This window comes from Tribolium madens, unplaced genomic scaffold (assembly GCF_015345945.1).
Source record: "Tribolium madens isolate multiple individuals breed KSU strain unplaced genomic scaffold, Tmad_KSU_1.1 Scaffold_19;HRSCAF=116;Tcas5.2_LG9, whole genome shotgun sequence".
In the NCBI taxonomy this organism is placed as follows: Eukaryota; Metazoa; Arthropoda; class Insecta; order Coleoptera; family Tenebrionidae; genus Tribolium; species Tribolium madens.
Window position 1 is genome coordinate 16829627 of NW_025400983.1, and position 19375 is coordinate 16849001.

The following is a 19375-nucleotide window of genomic DNA, read 5'->3' on the forward strand; positions in this document are numbered from 1 at the left end:
TGATTTTTATTTAAAAAAAAACAAAAATTTTTTTTTAAATTTTTTCCAAATTTTTTTTCAAATTTAACAAATGCAAAATTGTAAAAGAAAGCTGAAAAAATTGTTTTTCTTATCTTGACGAAGATTAGATAATGTTCAGAAACAATATGTGCAATTGTTTCTTTAATTGTTTTGCGAAACTTTGATCAATCTTCCGAGAATACGGTTTGATGGATCGATTTGAAAATTTACAGATATATGGGGGGAACATTAAGTTGTAAAAACACCTAAAAACATAGTCTCCCCATCAATATTAGTGAATTCGCGGTAAATTTACTAAAACAACGCAAAAATGGTATTTTTTTAAATCTAGATACGACCATTTTTCGATGAGTTACAGCCTTTCAAAAATCACCGACAAATTTAGAAAAATTTTTTGTTTCCTTAATTTTTTGGAGTAGTGTATTTATATTTTATACTTCAAGTAGGTTATATCGTTTGAATACAAAATTTTGTACAAAATACCTTTAGAAACTGTTTTGTTTTTCAACTTAACTAAAAGTATGCGAGAAATACGACTTCAAATTAGGGGAATACATGTTTCAAGCAGCGGAAACTATTTGCAGTAGCCCAGAGATGCTGTATAATGATTAATGAGTTAACAGTAAGTTTTTTTTTCGATAAGCATTTGAATTTCGGAGCATTGGTTTTTTCTTGTGCATATGAGTATCATCTGCTTAAAATTTCAGCTCCTGTATTTTAAATTTTGATGCAATAGACGTCAAAAGTTAAGCAGTTTGAATCAATATCCCCGATTTTTTTTTGAGAGTTGTTATTATATGTAAAAGAATTCGTAAAATTTGTTAGAAAAACTTTAAACTTAATAAAAGTAATTATTTTTTATACATTGGGACTGTAATCAAAAATGCAAAAAGCGGTGAAATTGAATATAAAATTTGGTTAATAAATAAACGCAGAAATGAAATTACTTCTTAAAGTAACTCAATACATTTGATTTGTTTTTATAAATCATAGTCACGTGCTAACTGTAAAAACAACAGACTCGAATGTCGTAATTGGCTGATATCACGAGAGTAGGTTTATATTAGCCAATAGAGTGTCCAGGCCTCGTACGTCACAGTTATTCCGCGTAAAAGCTTTTTTTAAAATTGAATCTAATTTTTGTAACTTATACGAATGTTTTTTGAAGTGGATTTTATAAAAAGACGATAATTATATCTTTATAACAACATTGCTTGCGAAATCAGAATAAATGTTTAAATATTTTTTGTTTCAGGTAAATTGGTGTTTGCATGCCTTCCTGTAAGCAACTTCTGGTAAGTACTTTCAGTAAAGTCAGTATTTTAAAATTTTTATATCCAAAGGATATAAGAGAAAAGTCATAAAATTAAAAATTAAGTGGTATCGCTCGACGGCATTGTGTAAATAGTCTCGGAAACAGAGCTTGGTAATTAGCATTCGACGGAGTAAAATGCATTTCTGACGGAAGGGAGAGTTGCTGTAATGAAATCTGTGCGAAAACCATAAAGTGCGCCGGAATCTCGGACATGTTTGCGAGAGGTTCGGGTTCGTTTCTCTTAATAATGTTAGCAAATTGCACAGACTAACCGTAAAGAACAGCAACCCTTCCCACTTTTAACTTATTAATTAATTAACAATCATGGCGAGCCATAAGAAAACGTTCTGCGAGAATGAAAATTGAAACGTCGACTGAATTATATTACTTTGCAGACCTATTTTTATCTTTGCTGAGGTATATTAACGAAATATTAATGAGAATTAGACAATTAAAAAAGAGCTGATTTCTTTGTATTAAAACGACTTTATCAACACACATTTACATCGTAATCTACAAATGTACTTTAAGTGTAAAATGTTTTTACTGACTAGTGAATTATCGACGGTTGGAACTAAATAGTTTGCGGAAAAGTTTGTCAAGTTCCAATCTTGTGATTTAAAGGGATGCACCTTTGTTGATCCTAGATGAAGGGGACTTAGTGAAGAGTCTCGAAGGTATCATAATCGGAGCGAGGTCCACTAATGTATGCCAATGTCGTGTTACGTCCTGAGGTGTTCATTAACCTAACTGCCAAGTTTCATAAATATAAAACAAAAATAAATAAACCTATTCTAAGTAACAGTAAATGTAAGTTTCTACAAGTTTTTGTACCTATTTGTTTAATTTTTTAAATTCTTAATGAGAAATGCATTTCTTATTACTTGCTATAATGCAGAAGGTGTCCTCTTGGGTCCCGTGGGAAATAGCCTATTAGCTAGCATCGGGTAGACGAAAGACACGTCCCAGTCGCCCCTCAAACATGGAAAACACGTAAGTGGACATGGGACCGATCTATCTACTCGCCAGGGGCCTACTACTAAACATCTATCGAATCAAGAGTGCCATGCGATGTCTTTCTACGAAACGCTACAGCCTCGCCGGACCAAAACTTTGTTGGACTTATCGACTAAAACAGACAGATGACCGCCAAAACTGACGAACATACATCATATATGATCAGAACATTTGTGAATGTCGGAACTCATGCATATGGAAATAAATACTGGACACCTAGCGGAGTGTAATCAGGCAATTTTCTCCGGAGAAATATACAAATTTGATTGGATCGTGTTAGTCCCATGACAAATTTCCTGTCGGGTTTGGAGAAATATCCTGAGCGGATTAGGAATTTGCTTTCAAACGCTACTTTTTACTTTGTTTTCATATTTCATTTAATATGTTGATTATTTTCTTGGATAATAATTAAGGTTATAATAATAATAAAATTCAAAATTTAGTAGCAGGTTCATAAAAACTAATTTTTAGTTGTAGAGGTACATGTTCAGTCTAAAGTCTATGTCATATAAGGGAAAAGGTTATAAAAACAGTACCCACTTCTATAGCATTTGACGAAAATTATATGAATTGAAACCAAGAATTACGTTGTACGATTTTAGAACTAAGTTTTGTTTAAGTTTTTACAAGTCTTTTACCTTGAAATGAATCAAAAATATATAAATTCAAACATTTAAATAATCTTTCAAACTGGAAATAGGAAACAAAAATGATAATAAATGGAGATAATAGTGATTTGGATACATTTAGATTATATTATTTATATTTTGAAATAGTATATTATATTACAAAGTAGAAAAGATATTTTTTATAGCCGAGCTCTTTATTTACCAACATGCATAGCATCAAGGAAAATAATAAATGAGAAGCTATAAAAATCTTCTCTACCGTGTTTTATATATTATTGTTTTCAGTATTAGCATATTTATTACTCGAAAATACAATAGTGAAAAATAAAACCTTACTTATTTAATGAACATGTTTCCTCAGATATGACATGTTGTATTTTACAACTATTATTTTTGTTAATTCACTATTGCAATATGATAATAATAAAAAATAACAAAGAAGCTGAAAAGAAAAGAGAAAAAGTATTAAAATCTGTTCTACTACCGATAGTATTTCACAAACACATTTGTTGTTTTGACAGTTTTGACATAGACACAACTATTAGAGTTGAGGTTATTCTGATGTTTTGAATGAGAAAATTTAAGTCTTTTTTATTTAATTTTGCATTAATTTTATCCACAAATAGTTCTGTTAGTACTTGTGTTGGTAATAGTTTACAATAATGATATTCTAGAAATATTTGTATCAATGTAATACCCTCCAACATCGGCAATTACCCATCTTTAATACATTATGGCCCTTGGTCCAAAATGAAAATGATTATTCACTACTAGGAGAGAAAAACAACTTCACTACCTCTCGACAAACTAATTAATGGTATCTTTTATAGTTAGTAGTGAATAACCATTTTTATCTTCACTTTAAACTCCAATTCTACTGCAAGTCAATCAGCAGAATCTGAATGTCATATTCTCACCATTATTTGTCGCCCGCATTTGCAGATCTAAATTCGTTTAGTGAGGAGGTCGAAAAAAGACTTTTATAGGATGTGGATGAAAACTCCACTAAAAGTATCTGAGTAATACGTGTTAGTAACTGTCGTAAAAAGGAAAGGTGGTGCTACTTCGAGTTAATGAGATATTTAGATGTTTACAGATACCATCATGATTCAACAGCATATACTCGATTTTTTTCACGGCGATTACAAAAAGTAGAAACCGTCAAGAAGAATGTATGCTGGGATTATGGTCAATCAATATCAAAGTATTTGTTCTATTAATAGGTTTTTTTTTTTATTTAAATAATAAACTTCTAGTCATTTCAATTCACACAAAAAATAATTTTCGTATTAAATATAAATTACAATTTCAAATACGAGTAGTTAAACCTAATCCAATTTCTATTTCTCAGTCTTTTAATCTCAAATTTGGTTCCTTGTTATATTTATTTAGGCTCTATTTTTATCAATATTTTCTCGGTTTTTAAGTTACATTTTAACATGCCTTGCTTGTATAAAGATTAATTTCTAACATAATTTTGGTTTTGAAAAATCAAATATGTCTTGGAAATGTTCAAAAAAAACTATTTTACTGTAGAGTCAAGTGCTTTTTATGTGGCAAATACGACGAAAGGTTATTATGAAAAAGTGTTTAGAATCAACTTTTAGGCCCCTATACCAAATTTTCAAATCATCGACCAACTATGAATTAAATTTGAAATTGTATGCAAATTGGAGCCAAAAGATTTACCGTGATTTCTTTTATGACATTTCTTTTATGTTTATTTTTGCTAATTTTGACTTAATTTTTTTGGAATAATGTAACAGATTTTGAATAGCCTCAGGGAACATATTTGTTTAAAATTTGAGTTGGTGATATTTAAGGCTCCAAATATAATTTTTTTCGAAGAACAGAACCTTCTGCATGTATCTCAAAAACTATAAACATTTGGAGAAGGCAAATTGAGTATACCCATTTTCATATTAATGTAAAAATTCACCTTCTCTGAAAATTATTTTCTCAAATAAATATTTCTAGCTATGCTAGATCGAGACATGTCTTCGTGATGAAATTTTTTAACAATAAGTGCAATATGGCAACAAAACTCTTCTTCTTTGTTTTTTAATAAGTGTTGTATTAACTCTTTAGGGAGCCTATATGCGAAGTTGGCAAAATTTTGTCTCTCAATTACTAGCATGTCAAGAAAATTATTTGTGGCTCTTAATTATACAGGGTGCGCCAGAAGTTGCGCCCCAGAGAAAAATGCCATATAAGGAACATAGAAAAAATGTTAAAAAAATTTTATCTATAAAAATTTCGAAGTTATGAGGGTTTAAAGTTTGCACATTGACTCTATTTATTTTTGTTGGAAAAATAATTTGCCAAGTTTTTTGCTACAAGCTATTAAAAAAGGAAACAAAGAAGTTGTATCCTGAATTGTAATTAAATTTACCGTTATTTGTGGCTTTTATTGGCAAAATTTTTGTACCTTCACTAAATAATTATAAAAAGAAACATACACAAAATTATCAGTATAATTAAATAGATGAAAAAAATGTCAAATGTTTTAAACATTTTTTCCATGTTTCTTATTTTACTTGAAATTTTTCTTTGGGGCGCGAGTTCTGTATTTTTCTGGTTTTAAAATTAGCTGGTAATCAGGATTTAGGATTTTATTATTAATTAATTTGTAATAAAACGAAAGGTTTTTATAGAAACGTTAACATTTGTAATTTCTCGATAAACTTAAAAATTAATTAATTAGTTGATAGGGCAGCACACCTTTACCTTCGTTTATTTTGCAATAAACCCACTGACATTTCCTTGAGATACGTCTCAGATCCAGTTTGCATTACACCCTAAGGAGAAAACTGCCAGAACTTTTCAGGCTAAAATTGAATATGGATAAAACTAGAGAGAGAAATTCTCTCGAGTGCGAGCGTTGTGTTCGCCTGCCAAACGTTAGACTTAATGATAAAAGAAATTTCAATACTTCAATATATTAAACAAATCGAGCAAGTTTTTAAGACTGGACTTTGACGCACTAAACTTTAAGTCCACATGGAGAAGTTTTATGTCTTGATTAGGCTCAACAACGAAAAGTGTCAAGAACCTACTAGATATAGCCAACGTCTCGAGACCCGCATGCACAGCGCGTGAAGCGATGCGCAAATTCAAACACTACCAAGTTTCCGAGAAGTTTAGCAACTTGTGCCCATATCAGCAGGGAGCACGGGGTCCGGCTTAACTCTCCAAAGAAGAATCTGCTCACCTTATGGTCATGACCATAACTTATCTGTTTTGTTGCCCTTTCTGATTTTGGTTCAACATTTTTTTTTCTTATTCCATCAGATACCTTTATATCGATGATTCCCTCAATTACTGTAGCTATTAAATAAATAGACATTATCACATTCTATAATCTCAATTTCTAATTAAACTGAAGGTAATAACGCAAGTTTAAGCAAGATTCGTGTTTGAAAACATCTAATTTAACTTTTCACAGAATAATGTTTTGGTTGTAAATGTTTTTTATTTATTAGACGCCTAGATCGAATTATGATAATCTAGTCCAAGTTTTGCTAATCCTATCAATGGAAAGGATAAAAGAAAGTAAAACAATAAAATAAAATTAAAGCGAAAGACATAACAACACTACATCGGCCATGAATTAAAATAGCTTTGTACATTCTATTAGGCAATGGAATTAAGTGATGAAAGAAAAAACGTCCCTAACTTGATTAAATCGGAAACAATAAAGAAAACTTTAACAACTTTCGTCACGCCTAAGCAGACTACGGAATAAGCCATAATCAAAGTTTACATAAAAACAACGCTGAATGCGTGATTACTGTATATTTCTCCACGAATAAACAGCTCACTTTTGAGAACTCTATTATAATATTGTAGAAAAAGCGAGTAGTTTTAAAAAATAAACACGTTATGGATGCGTTTACTACACTATAAAATATGAAAAGGAAAAGAAGACAAACACGCGATGTGGTTACTTTTGGAACTCAGTGTCGTTCCTCAACTTCATTGGGCGGTGTAAGAAAATATTTTAATGGATTTTATTGTAATTAATAAAAGTGATTGATTGCGTAGAAGTTAATGTTTATTGTGATTGAAATTGAGAATAATCATGGTAAAGAGCATTACTTTCAGAGATTTAGTAGTCGACCAACCTGAGCAAGAGGTAATTATCATCATAAAGTGGACTTTACGAGCACTCGAGGCCGTAAAGGAATGCTTCATTTCGTTGCCCCTAGAACAAACATACGCCTTCCAGTAGCTCCCTAAGCCACCCTTTCTGTCCCTTGGACAAACGCGCCGCTCCGACAACTGCACCCTTAAGAACCGGAGACCTGCCGCACCCCAAGGACCACTCCGAGCACCTAAAGTAATTATGGATGTGATGAATTCGCGTTCCTTTTTAACTTTAATACAGTTAAACCCTTAGTTGCTAAATGCTTAAAGCAAGAAGTCTTAATTAACATTTACAAATAAAAAAATAGTGCTTGAAAAAACGGACGAGCGACTGAGGAGGAAGAGGGTGAATAACGTCGCAAAGATAATCAAATTACGAGAAAATATTTTGAACCACTTAAGAATAAATTCATGTTTCCCTTTACCCCGCAATAAAAGAACTACTTCATCTGCAAACCTGCGCTGAGATAAAACGCATTATAAAGAAAACCAAAACAAAGAGATGCCATCAGCTTGCGGAAAGAGTATAAGAGTAGGGCGGCACTGCGCTCTCGCCACAGGAAATTTAAGTGAAAAGTTCAGTAAAACGAAAATGCAGGACCTCTACTTAGCTCAAAACTTTAATTGCTCGCAAAAACAACACAAAGAGGCGAAAATTTATTATATTATTAACATGCTCACAACAATGCATATGCATAGATTACATATTCTACAATATAAGAATCATTAAGCTATCTATTACAAGTTAATAACAATGAATAAAAACACGATTAAACCTGTCACACCAAACTTTTATTTTAAACACAACGCGTTTCAACTACAAACTGGTCATCCTCAGGTGTTTTTGTTCATCGTTTCCATACCAAGAGGATCCAAGAAGAAGTATAAGTTAGTAATAATAATAATAAATTGTTTTTATTTGAATTGTAAATAAAATTCGGTAGGCGAAGTCTAGCAAATGATATTTGAACTTAACGTTCTTAACAAAAGTAACAAAATCGAGAGAAAAATTAAAAGAAATAAATACATGAAATTAAAAAAAATGTTCTCTACTAAGATTAAGAATTAGAAAAACTACTTACATTAAAAAACAGAAAATTATATTTTTATATTTTCTTGTTTCTTCTCTTATTCTTCTCTTATATTCTCTAGTTTTTTTTGAAACAACAACCAAATAACAAAAAGCAAATACCAATGTTGAGAAAAAAAACTTTTTAATTTAATTAAATTTTTTTGCGAAAATTGTTCATCGAAATGTTTCTTTATACAAATGACATGAGTTGTTATTGTATTATAGAAGAGGGATCTTTTAAATATTGCTGTTGTAAACTTGGGTAATGAGAGGACGGAAATATTTCGCACAGACACACAGACAACTTTTTTTTGAATGAAATATTTCACGGAGATAGGGTGGTGAAGTTGTTTATTTCAGCAATACATGACCAAATTTTCTTAATTTATAAACAAAACAGGAGCACGAATTTTGTATTTTTTTGTAATCGATATTTAAATCGATAACACTGCTTCGTTTCAACAATTTTAATATCAGATTCTTACATTATTTCAATATTTTTTTTTGGCATTTCTGAAATATCAAAAATCAAACGTAATTAGATGGCCTACCACGTTTAACTTTGTTAGAATTTTATTTTATTCAAATTTTTGAGTAAAAATAGTGTGATTGTGAATAAAATCGCATACATACCTCAGTGGTAATGGCATTACCGCTTGTGTTTACATGAGCACTCGGGGTAATGCCATATTTTCCACCTCGTTTCTAATCTACTATTTAAATCTTTATTCATAAAATTGCAAGCTTGTTCTACGTTATTTGGGTCAAAACGATAATATGAGTATAGACACGCAGCATCAGCAAAGGCATGAATATTTACATTATTTACAGAATTTAATACTTAGAAAAATCCAACAATGTCATAACACTTCAATTTTTTTAAGGGATGCTGTACCTTGTGAAGAATTTTTATGTACAGGAAAATGCATTTTTGATATGTTTATATCTAGTATAAGGAGCTATGGAGCTATACAAAAAAAAAACCGAGTGCAACATGTGAAATAATTTGAAATAATTTTGGTCAAACCGCACCTCGTATTGTCTTTTATGATCCACTATTTCTTTGAAAATAATAAAATAATGTTTTCAGTCAGCAAACATTGATACAATTGTTTAGTTAGTGATTTAAAATATAAAAATAATTGTATGCATACGATGGGTTGATCCAGAGAAAAAGAAATGCGTCCCACTTTTATTCAGAAATGGAATTGATTCTACCTCGGTTTTTACTTACAAGTAGTAATTAAAGTTAAATAGAAAAATATTCTGATTGGTAAAAAAAGCCATTATTTTGGTAGTCTTGAAATTTGTAACATTACTGTTACTGTAAGTTTACGGTTTATTTCAGTGAATAGTAGAGAATTACAAAGGAAAAAACAAGTTCAACTCATTAGTTTGTCCTCCTATGAACTCCCCTGAAAATTTACATTAATGTTTGTTATGTTTACGAATATTGTTTCACAAATCAAAGAATTTTGTTATGAATAAAAAAATTACACAAAATTTACAGAAATATTTAAAAAATTGTAACATTTTTTTACAAATTTCTACAAAGGAAAAATTGATATAGAGGATTATGTTGATTCTAAACAACTTTTCGTAATAATTTTTTGTCGAATTGTATAAGGCACTTTACACAAAAATAGTTTTATTTGAAATTTTTTTCAAGCACACCTAACTCTTTAAAACTTAATTATTTTAGAAATTAGTCTTTTTAACCAAGCACGGCTGAACGCCAATAAATGAAAATTCAATTCAAGAATTTTTTTATTTTTTACAAGAGTCGTTTCACTTACCCAAATATTATTTATAGAAAAAGAAATAAGAGATGTCGTATCATAGCGTAATTAGCAAAAATTAATTTGCAAGATTTAGACACTATATACTTAGTGTATTTCGATGTGAATAATTTATATGGTGCAGCAATGTCGGTATATTTGCCATATGGTGAATATAAAATTTTAGAAAATTTTAACATTTACGAAATATTAATATACGCCCTACACTTTTGAGATTATTATTAGAATATAAAATTGCAATCAAATAATAAAATGCAATTTATTTAAGTACATTAATTTTAATTTTTAAAGTTTTGATATGATAGAAGTTTTGGGCTGAGGTTTGAACAGTTTTAGTGTAGAGTGCAGACCTATCTTAATGATGTCTGCAACTATAGTGTGAAGTCTCGTCTTTTTCACTGGTAGTTTATAATTCTTACAGAACGTTTTATATAATTTTCAAACAATGAGGAATTTAACAGTAAGTGTTCTCTAATATGAATGCTAAATTTTTGCAACTACTCAGATACAGGATGTATCAAAACTCGTGCCCCAGAAAAAAATTGTAAGTAAGATAAGATACCAGGAACATGGAAAAAAATTTATTTGTCAAAAAATTTAGGCATTTATTTTTTAACAATGGACAATTTTTTATGACTATTTAATGATAGTGATGATCTTGTTTTTTTTTAATTATTTCGTAAAAGTACAAAAAAAAATTAATAAAAGCTACAAATAACATTAAACAGAGTTACAATTTAGGATACAGCTTCTTTATTTTCTCTTCTAATAGCATTTAGCAAAATAACTTGAAAAAGTATTTTTTTAACAGAAATAAATAGAGTCAAAGTGCAAAATTTAAACCTTCCTAACTTCGAAATTTTTATAGATATAATTTTTTATCATTTTTGTCATGTTTCTGGTATCTTACCTTACATTTTTTTTTGGGGCGCGATTATGTTTTTATCTTTGTTTCAACCAAAGATTTTTTCTTAGATATACGCAAAAAATAAGAATCAGATTGTGTGTGATGGTACTAGTGGAGTTATGCAGGTGTAGTTGTAGCATGGACGTTTTAAAGTTGAGTGTTTGTGTGTTCAGCGAGGCGAGTTGGAGTAGGTGAGCCGAGGACAGCTGAATCTGACCCGCGGGTGCCGTATACTGCTACAGTCTGAGATTTATTCTTGCGACCCGTATGTCCAGCTTCTCTCTAATGAAATATTGTATTCATAGGGAAGAGATCCTAAGGGAACATTTGCAAACTTGTATGCGACCAAGTGCACCTGCATAGATGAAGATGCTATGAACGACATTATCATCACTTGACAAGAAATAAATAGGCAAAAAAACACTCTGGAAATACCCTTTTGTGCATTGTGGGAACTATTTATGAACTTTAATATGCACAAAAAGATAGCAATGAGTTCAGTCTTTTTTAGGTGAAAATTAGAAGTACAGAAGAAGAAGTACTTCTATTGTCACTGGCAATGTTGCGTTTTTTTGAGGTGAAATAGGTCTTAATTAAAGAAGAATCTGTATTATAACTTAACTTTATTGACAAATTTAGAGCCACTTTTTTATACAGAAAAAGCAATAGAATAGTTTTGAGATAAATATTTTGAATTCCAATGATAAATTTATTATCTAGAATGATTTAACTTTATGTCTTTCTAGATAATTTACATTGGCAAATAACATTACACAGCCTTTCAAAGAATCAATTTTCTCGATTATAATATGTTATTGTTGAATTTAAAAAAATTGATATAAAAGTGTATTTATGACAAACGTAAGTTCCAAATTTTTGTATTGAAAGTTAACGCAAATAAACAAAATTGGTACAAACTTGTATCTACGAGTATTGAACAATAAAACAGTGATTGAAGTTTTATTTGAAAGAGCTTACTAGTATTATTGTCTGAGTCAATATCTTCTAAATTGTGGTGGGCTGCCCATTTGAATCTGGTCTTAAGATCATTATTAAAATTATATAAATATACAAGGTTTTACGTTTTTACTCTTAAAAAATTTAAAGAGATGACAGAATATTTAATTTTAAGACAGACAAAGTTTCGAATAAATATGTATCGAAACATACCACTATTGGGAAAACGCTTTTCTTTTAGGAAGTGTAAATCTCTTACGTAGTATTTTTCGATTTGTGTTTATAGGAAACTTTTATTTTAACACTGAATATTCTATTACTTACAGGATGTGCCAGACCTTACGCTCTCAGAGAAAAATTTCAAGTAAGATAAACTACTAAGAAGATGGAAAAAATGTTAAAGAATTCAATCTGTCAAAACATTTTGACATTTATTTTTTAACATTTGACTTTTTATGTTTATTTAATGATACTGATGATCTTGTATACGTTTTTTTTTGTAATTATTTAGTAAACGTACAACAATTTTACCAATAAAAGCCACAAATAACATTAAACAGACTAACAGTTTAGGATACTTACATCTTTCTTGTTTCCTCTTCTAGTAGCCTGTGGCAAAAAAAAACTCACACAACTCTAATACCACCCTGTATAATTATAATTTATTTTATGCTTTGAAAGATGGAGGTTCTATTGTTTTTTTTTTTTTTTTGGAAGCAGATTTCTAGTGTGTAACAAATTTTTTTGGTAATTTTGACACAGATTCCTCTTTAGAATGATTTTGGATGAGTTCTAGTTTTTTGACATCGTTAAAGCAATCTTTTTCTTAAATAAAAAAATTATGACGTGAAAATTGAGTGGCAGAAAACCCTAGAACAACGTAAAGACTACATTTCGTATTTGAATTATCCAAATTAGTTAGAAATACACATTTTTTTGAATACAAAATTATTTAAAATAAAAAACGATTATAGGAACGACTGTAGCTGAAGATGCAAATCTGATTTTGCACGGAAACTTGAAACTCGTAATATGTAATACCAGAATAGTTAAAAATAGTAGGATAATAAAATTAATGACATTTGCCTCTGAAATTTTACAAAATCAAGATTTACATTTTGTCGTCATTTATTGTATCATAGCATTTCTTTTACAACCCTCATGTTCTTTGCGTTTTGTACTTTTTTTGCAAATTTTATTAAAGTCAATAAATGCGTGTGTATTATAATTGAAAGGCGGACAAACTCGTTTTTATATCATTGGTTTAATGCTGTCTGGAATGTATAGTGCTTATGTTCGCGTTACTGCAAAACATAACCGAGGGACGAATTCGGTCACGCAATAAATTAAATGAAGAAGAACATCATTTTTCGTCATTTTATTTCCCAGATAAAAATCTCATTTCTCAAAAAATGCAGTTTATTGTAATATAAAAATCCTGTTCGTGATTGGAGTTGCTCTTGGGAAGTCGAGGTAGCTTTATCATTTATTCATTCATGCAGTATATTTTTACAAGGTTAGGTTTTTAATACCTCAATTAATAGACCGCAGTCTAATTAACTAAAAATCAAATTTTTTATTCTATTCATTATTTATGTTAACATAGTATTGAGTTCTTAGAAAATGGTAGACATATAAAAAAAGAATGAATAGGTGATAAAATGGCTTTCAAATAGCCCTAAAAATCTCCTGCGTTCCCTCACGTGACAATGGTTCGATCGTTATAATCTGACCTTGGTATCGCGTGACATTGAGCTGCTTCCCCTGTGTTTATTCTCCAGTTTTGCCACTTCCGTCAAGTGATATTTCCCTTTCGTTTTTCTAATCTCGCTTGATGGTCCCCAGCCAATTTGTTGTTTTTTACGAACGCAATCGTGGGGAATTATGATTACTTGCCAGTCGAATCCGACAAATTCATGTAAATTGAGTTATCAAAAATTTTGGTTATGTATTTATCTAACTGAAAATACATACTTTTTTATTTTTCTATTTGCTACTACCAGTAAATACTAGGTTACTAGGTTGAAATTGTTTATTTCGTTATGTGGAATTATATACGAGCTACACAAAGTTAATATGTTTTTTGAAATAATTTTTTTTTGTTGTTTTTAAGTTTTGAAAACTTGACTAAGTAGGCAAAAGATTTTTCTGTTAAGTAAAATTTTTGAGTTTTTTAAGTTTTAAAGTAGATTTATCGTTATTTAAGACTGTCAGAACAAAACATAAAATAAAATAAAAATTATAGATTATTAAAATTTCAATGTGAGTTGTGTTCTGAATTATACAGGATGCCCCAACCTCTAAAATCTCCGATTTTGTCCAAGTTTGGAAAAAATTCTGATACAGGTCAATTTTAACTTAAAGGGAGACCAAATTTTACCTTAGTTTTAAAGTTATTTCTTCATTTCTGTAACGCCCAAAGCCACCTCTTCAAAAATTTTAAACAGCAAGACGGGTCTAATGAAACATCTTTTTTGTTTTAATTTTGTTTTTAAGAATCACAAAATTGTTTTAAAATAATTCTATTTCTTTTTGCTTTAAAGCCAAATTGATGTGGACATAACAAATTGTTATTTTCAGTTTCATGTCAAATGTTGAACTAAGATCTTATTTTCTAGTATTTTTGGTGTTAAAGTATTAATATCATTGTTATCAACGTTTGTGCACAGGTGTTACTAGAGATTTTTTGAGACATTAAAGGAAAGTGGATGTTTTTATACAGTTATTAATCAATTTAGTAAGAGGAGTGCAACGTTCTTTACAGTTTTGACAATGTCGTAACTAAGACCATACTAATCTTTACTCATATTATTTTTTAAATTATTAACTGCATTTTTTATATTAGCTGCATTACAATAAGTAAGGTAAGTGGCAAAAAAATGTACAAAGAACAAAGTTTTTAGTTTTTGCAGTTAGCTACATATTAAGTGGAGAGAGGGGTGAGACAATTTTTAAAGTACTACAAAATCATAAAACAGCTAAAAAATATTTGTGGAATTAAAGATACTTATAAATATGTTTGCAATAAGATTATGTCTTTATCTTATGTTTACATTGTTTGCAACCTACAATGAACAAAATTGTAGTATAATGAACTATTTTAGTGGCAATTTTATATTCTTTACGATTTTATGTAACTTTAGTCACGATTTCGAAAAAATATGTTGGTTGGTTTTGATTGGTTGGACTTTTGCAAGTTACAATTAAGCAAGACTATGTTATTAATAATGGCGTTTTTTGCTTGTATCGAAAATTACTATCAGCAAAATACACTTAGTTTAAATTTTTAATTTAACATAACCCTGAGTGGACTGAAATACATGAATTAGAAACGTACAATAGTTTGTACTGTTGTTATAGTATTGGTGTTTAACTTTCTAAGCTATCACGTTTGGGTCAGTGGAATTAATTAGTTGAACGAAGCCGTTCAAAACAGCTGACAATTTGAAAACTTTCTATTCGAGGCGTGCTGATTTATATTTAATAATCAAACAGTGTGTTGTTATTTCGCATTATTCAGACTATACCATTAGCACGTCGTTGAATAAACAATTTTCTAATTAGATAAATTTCTTTCTCATAGGACTTCTCTAAAATGTTTATCAAACAAGAGACTTGCCAGATATTGTCCATTTCCTCTTTCAACGAGGGAACCTCTCGTTAAATATTAATATCTGTTTGCTCTGTCCACAAACAGCGATTGATTCTGTGGACTCTATTATTTGCTTCCATTTTATTTTACATTTCATTGTTGGCAGAATATTGAATTTTTATTGGTGTGCTTTTATTGCCTATGAATTTTTAAATACATTTCGATAATTATTATTAAAGAAAAACGCTTTAAATCGAAAACTGTTTTTTTGTGATTTATTGACTTTCAAAGTGTTGTGGGTTATAGCGACTCCAAGTCGTTAAACTATAGATTTGATAACCAATTTAAGTCATTTATTTCTTTGGAACATTCATGAATTGATTCGATACAATTCTAAGTTTTAGACTAGCTAATTTCTTTCTTTATGTAGGATCCACGGGATCCTAACTGAAAATAAGTTTTTTCATTCTAATTTCAGAAAGGAAAGTGTCTAACTACCTCCCAGGGAGATAAAAATTTTATTTTTTAGGGGAGTAAAGATTTTTACCTCCCTCATCTGTCAAAACTACCGTAAAAATATATATAGGGTGATTCAAAAATGTCGGACAAATTCTCGAGTAATGATAGAAAACTTTCAGCGATGCTCAAAAATGAATTCAGATTTTTCTGAATAGTTTCCATGTTATCATGTAGGCATTTTATCTCTTTGTTTATACTTTATATTTAACCTGTAGAAATCTTTTATTTAAATTCGTGGAGTATTTTTCTTCAATTTTTAAACATATGCGAATAACGTTAGCTAGTCGTGACCAGGGCTTATGATAAATGTAAATGTGATATTTTGATTAAAAAACTTATTTAGGTGTTGAAAATATCAAATGGGAGCCTGGCATATATGGAAAACTTTTACTAAATAGAAAAACATTCAAGTTTACGTTGAATTTGTTAGATTTTGTTTATATTTGTTACAAGATACAAGAATTTTGCCAAAAATGTCGTAGGGAAAAACATTAAGATGGATGAGTAATTTTGAGCCATCGTACGTATATTTCAATATTTGCTATATTGGCTGGGCAAGTTATTTACCATCTAGCAAAATAAGAGCGACAGAAAAATTCCAAACGAGGCAAACTTATTCAAGAGCACACAAGAGCTTATAACGGCATCAATCGATCCCGCGCTGCCAACTTGAGAAACTTTCGATTGGATAAAATGAACAGGAAACGGCATGAAGTATGTGTTTAATGTAGCGGAAAATAATGACGAATCGACGCTGTCTGTTGCTTATAACAGCTAATATGGAGTCGTTTATTAATTTGGAGAACTCGGAAGTTCCCGGCTGAGTTCATTAATAACCGTCTCACCTTCCTTTCGTATTTCAAAAACAGACCACCGTAAATAACTAGTACTGATGATGCGCTTTTTACACCATTTCAGGGGTTGGTGTAATAGACTACCAACGGACAATCTAATGTTCATTTATTTTTGTTGTAGTTTTTGTAAAAAGATTGTCGTTATAATCATGTAACAATTTTGAAAATATAAATAATTTCACACGTTTTTCGTCAACTTAACACATCCGTCGACATACATTATACTGGTCAAATTTTTTTTATTAGAATGGGAGAATTAAGAAGAAATAAGAAAACAAAGTGGAATTTTTCTGTTAATTAATGAAGAGAAAATTAAAAATTTCCAAACTACCATTCGAGTAAAAAAAAATTACAAAAAAACATACTTATGTACGATTTAAGGGTGCACAGAGGTGATAAAGTTGGATAAATTATATCGAAGAATGTGGTTTCCAAGGGTTGAGACAAACACTCTACAGTCTGAATATAACATCTAAAGATTGCTATATTTTTCTTAAGTTAAGAAATAATTACGTAGATGGAATTTTTTTTCTGAAAATGGCTTGTTTTAACAGAATATTTTTTTAAAAGATCTTGTTGTTCCACAGACAATCGTACATTGGAACAAGTTGAAAAGGAACTTTTTTATCACACTTTGTCTTTTTTTATACCTACGTAAATCATACAAACATCTTACATAGCGTTATCTAGAAAAGTCTATGAGAGTTAATTTGCTTTTTGGTGTATATAGTACTGCTTCATATTTAATTTAAAGCATCTTATTTTAAGAAAATTTAATATAAACAAAATGAGTTTGTTTTTTATTATTACGTTTTCTGTTTACTGTTAAACGAAGTTAGTGAGCTCTGTTCTGTAGTAAAAATTTCGTCGACGTTTCATCTGGCCAACTTTCCCTACAAATTTCAATGGTGAAAAAGTTTGCGAAACTTTTCGAGGGGTCGATTAACTTCGAGCTAACCAAACAGAAACTGTACCAAACAGTTTCTGGCTAGAATTCTCTCGACGTCCAAACGCAACCGATCCAAATTTTGGTTTTTACGTTTCAACATTCAAAATTTTAATAGAAAAATAGTTAAAAACGCTTGTTTATCAATAGAAGAGGCGTTGTCTCGACGAGATTCCACCCACGGTGAGTGCGAAAGTGGTTCGGCGCCCTGGAGGCGGGCCTCGCGACGCCAATGGCGCTCATGATGTGCACAATCCTGGGCGGTTCACGTCGACGCACGCGACGCTTTTCGAAAAAAACGACGTTGACCTCGATTCTGTACAGGTGAGAAATACGTGGGATATGTCCGAGAGTCTCGAGATTCTCATGATAAAAGCTGACTTTGAATTTTTTCACTATTTTCGTACTGGAACTCATTTCAAAATATTAATTTCTTTACAACGTGCAGGCACTGAGTATATAATGTTCAAGTTTTCAAATCAAAAGCGATAAGTGGTATCAGCTGTAAATTAACTTTTTTCTCAGGTATGAGAACCATGTGGGTTATTTTTCTACAGCTTGTTTGGTGAGTTTGTCAAATAAAAGTCAGTACCTGAAGCACAATTACTTACATAATTAAAATAATAATAATTGTAAAGTTTTATTTAAAGTCTATGTTGCTCATAAATATAACAAGTTTACAGAAATTTTTTTTTTTTTTTTAAATAAAAATTTAAATGTGATCTCACGTGTTCGGGCAGTGTTAAGAACAACAATAAAAACTTTCCTCATGGTCTAGGCATACAGGATGTCCACATTCTATGAAATAAAATTGAGAGAATTTTGCAAACTAAAGTTTTTTAAAATTATTCGGTAATTTTGTTATTAAAAAAGCGAAGATTGTTCAATTTTATATCTGTTACGCACTTTTATATGAAGAAAAGTGTAGGGTCATTTTTTTTGTTTTATTATAAAAATAAAAGCTGAAACAACAAGTCAAAAACAAACAAACAATTAATTAAATCATTAGTGGACCTACAGTTAATAATGTAGTTGCTAATGTAGTTTTAGCAAATGTCGATTGTGAGTTGTAGACGTTCAAAGTTAACTTCTTGGTGGAGTCTAAAAAATTAATGTTGAACGCCAGTTAAGACTTTTGGGCGAATCTGATACTTATTGTTATGTGTTGTTCAAGATATCTATATTATTCAAAAAATACATAAAAATTTATTCAAAAGCACAGTTTACTAAAACACATGGTGTCAAACTTTTTACAAGCAAAACATCAGTCATTAGTGGTGCATCTTTCTTCATTTTTCATATTTTGTACATACAGGCTGGATTATTAAAAGCGCCTCAAGCCATAATTTCATTATTAAAAAAAAATACTTCTTTGATCAAAGTTGAACAATTTTTTGTTATCAGTCATTTGCTTGTCTTAGATGAAATGAATAAAAATGTTCTATTTTTTCTACAGATTACTTTATTTAAATTAATTTTTAAATTGCCTAAAAGCAAATGAAAAACAATTTGATGAAGAATCCAAAAATAGTAAAATAATGCAGGGTGTCCCATCTATCCCAAACAATTCGAGTAGATGACAATTACCGATGCAACTTTAC

General features: G+C 30.1%; 1 protein-coding gene across 4 annotated transcripts in view; it reads left to right on the forward strand.

Annotated features, from left to right (window-relative positions):
* The window catches only part of LOC123015504 (myelin transcription factor 1), a 241221-nt gene that overhangs the window by 26201 nt on the left and 195645 nt on the right, over nt 1–19375 (forward strand). The gene's annotated exons all lie outside the window — the stretch shown is intronic.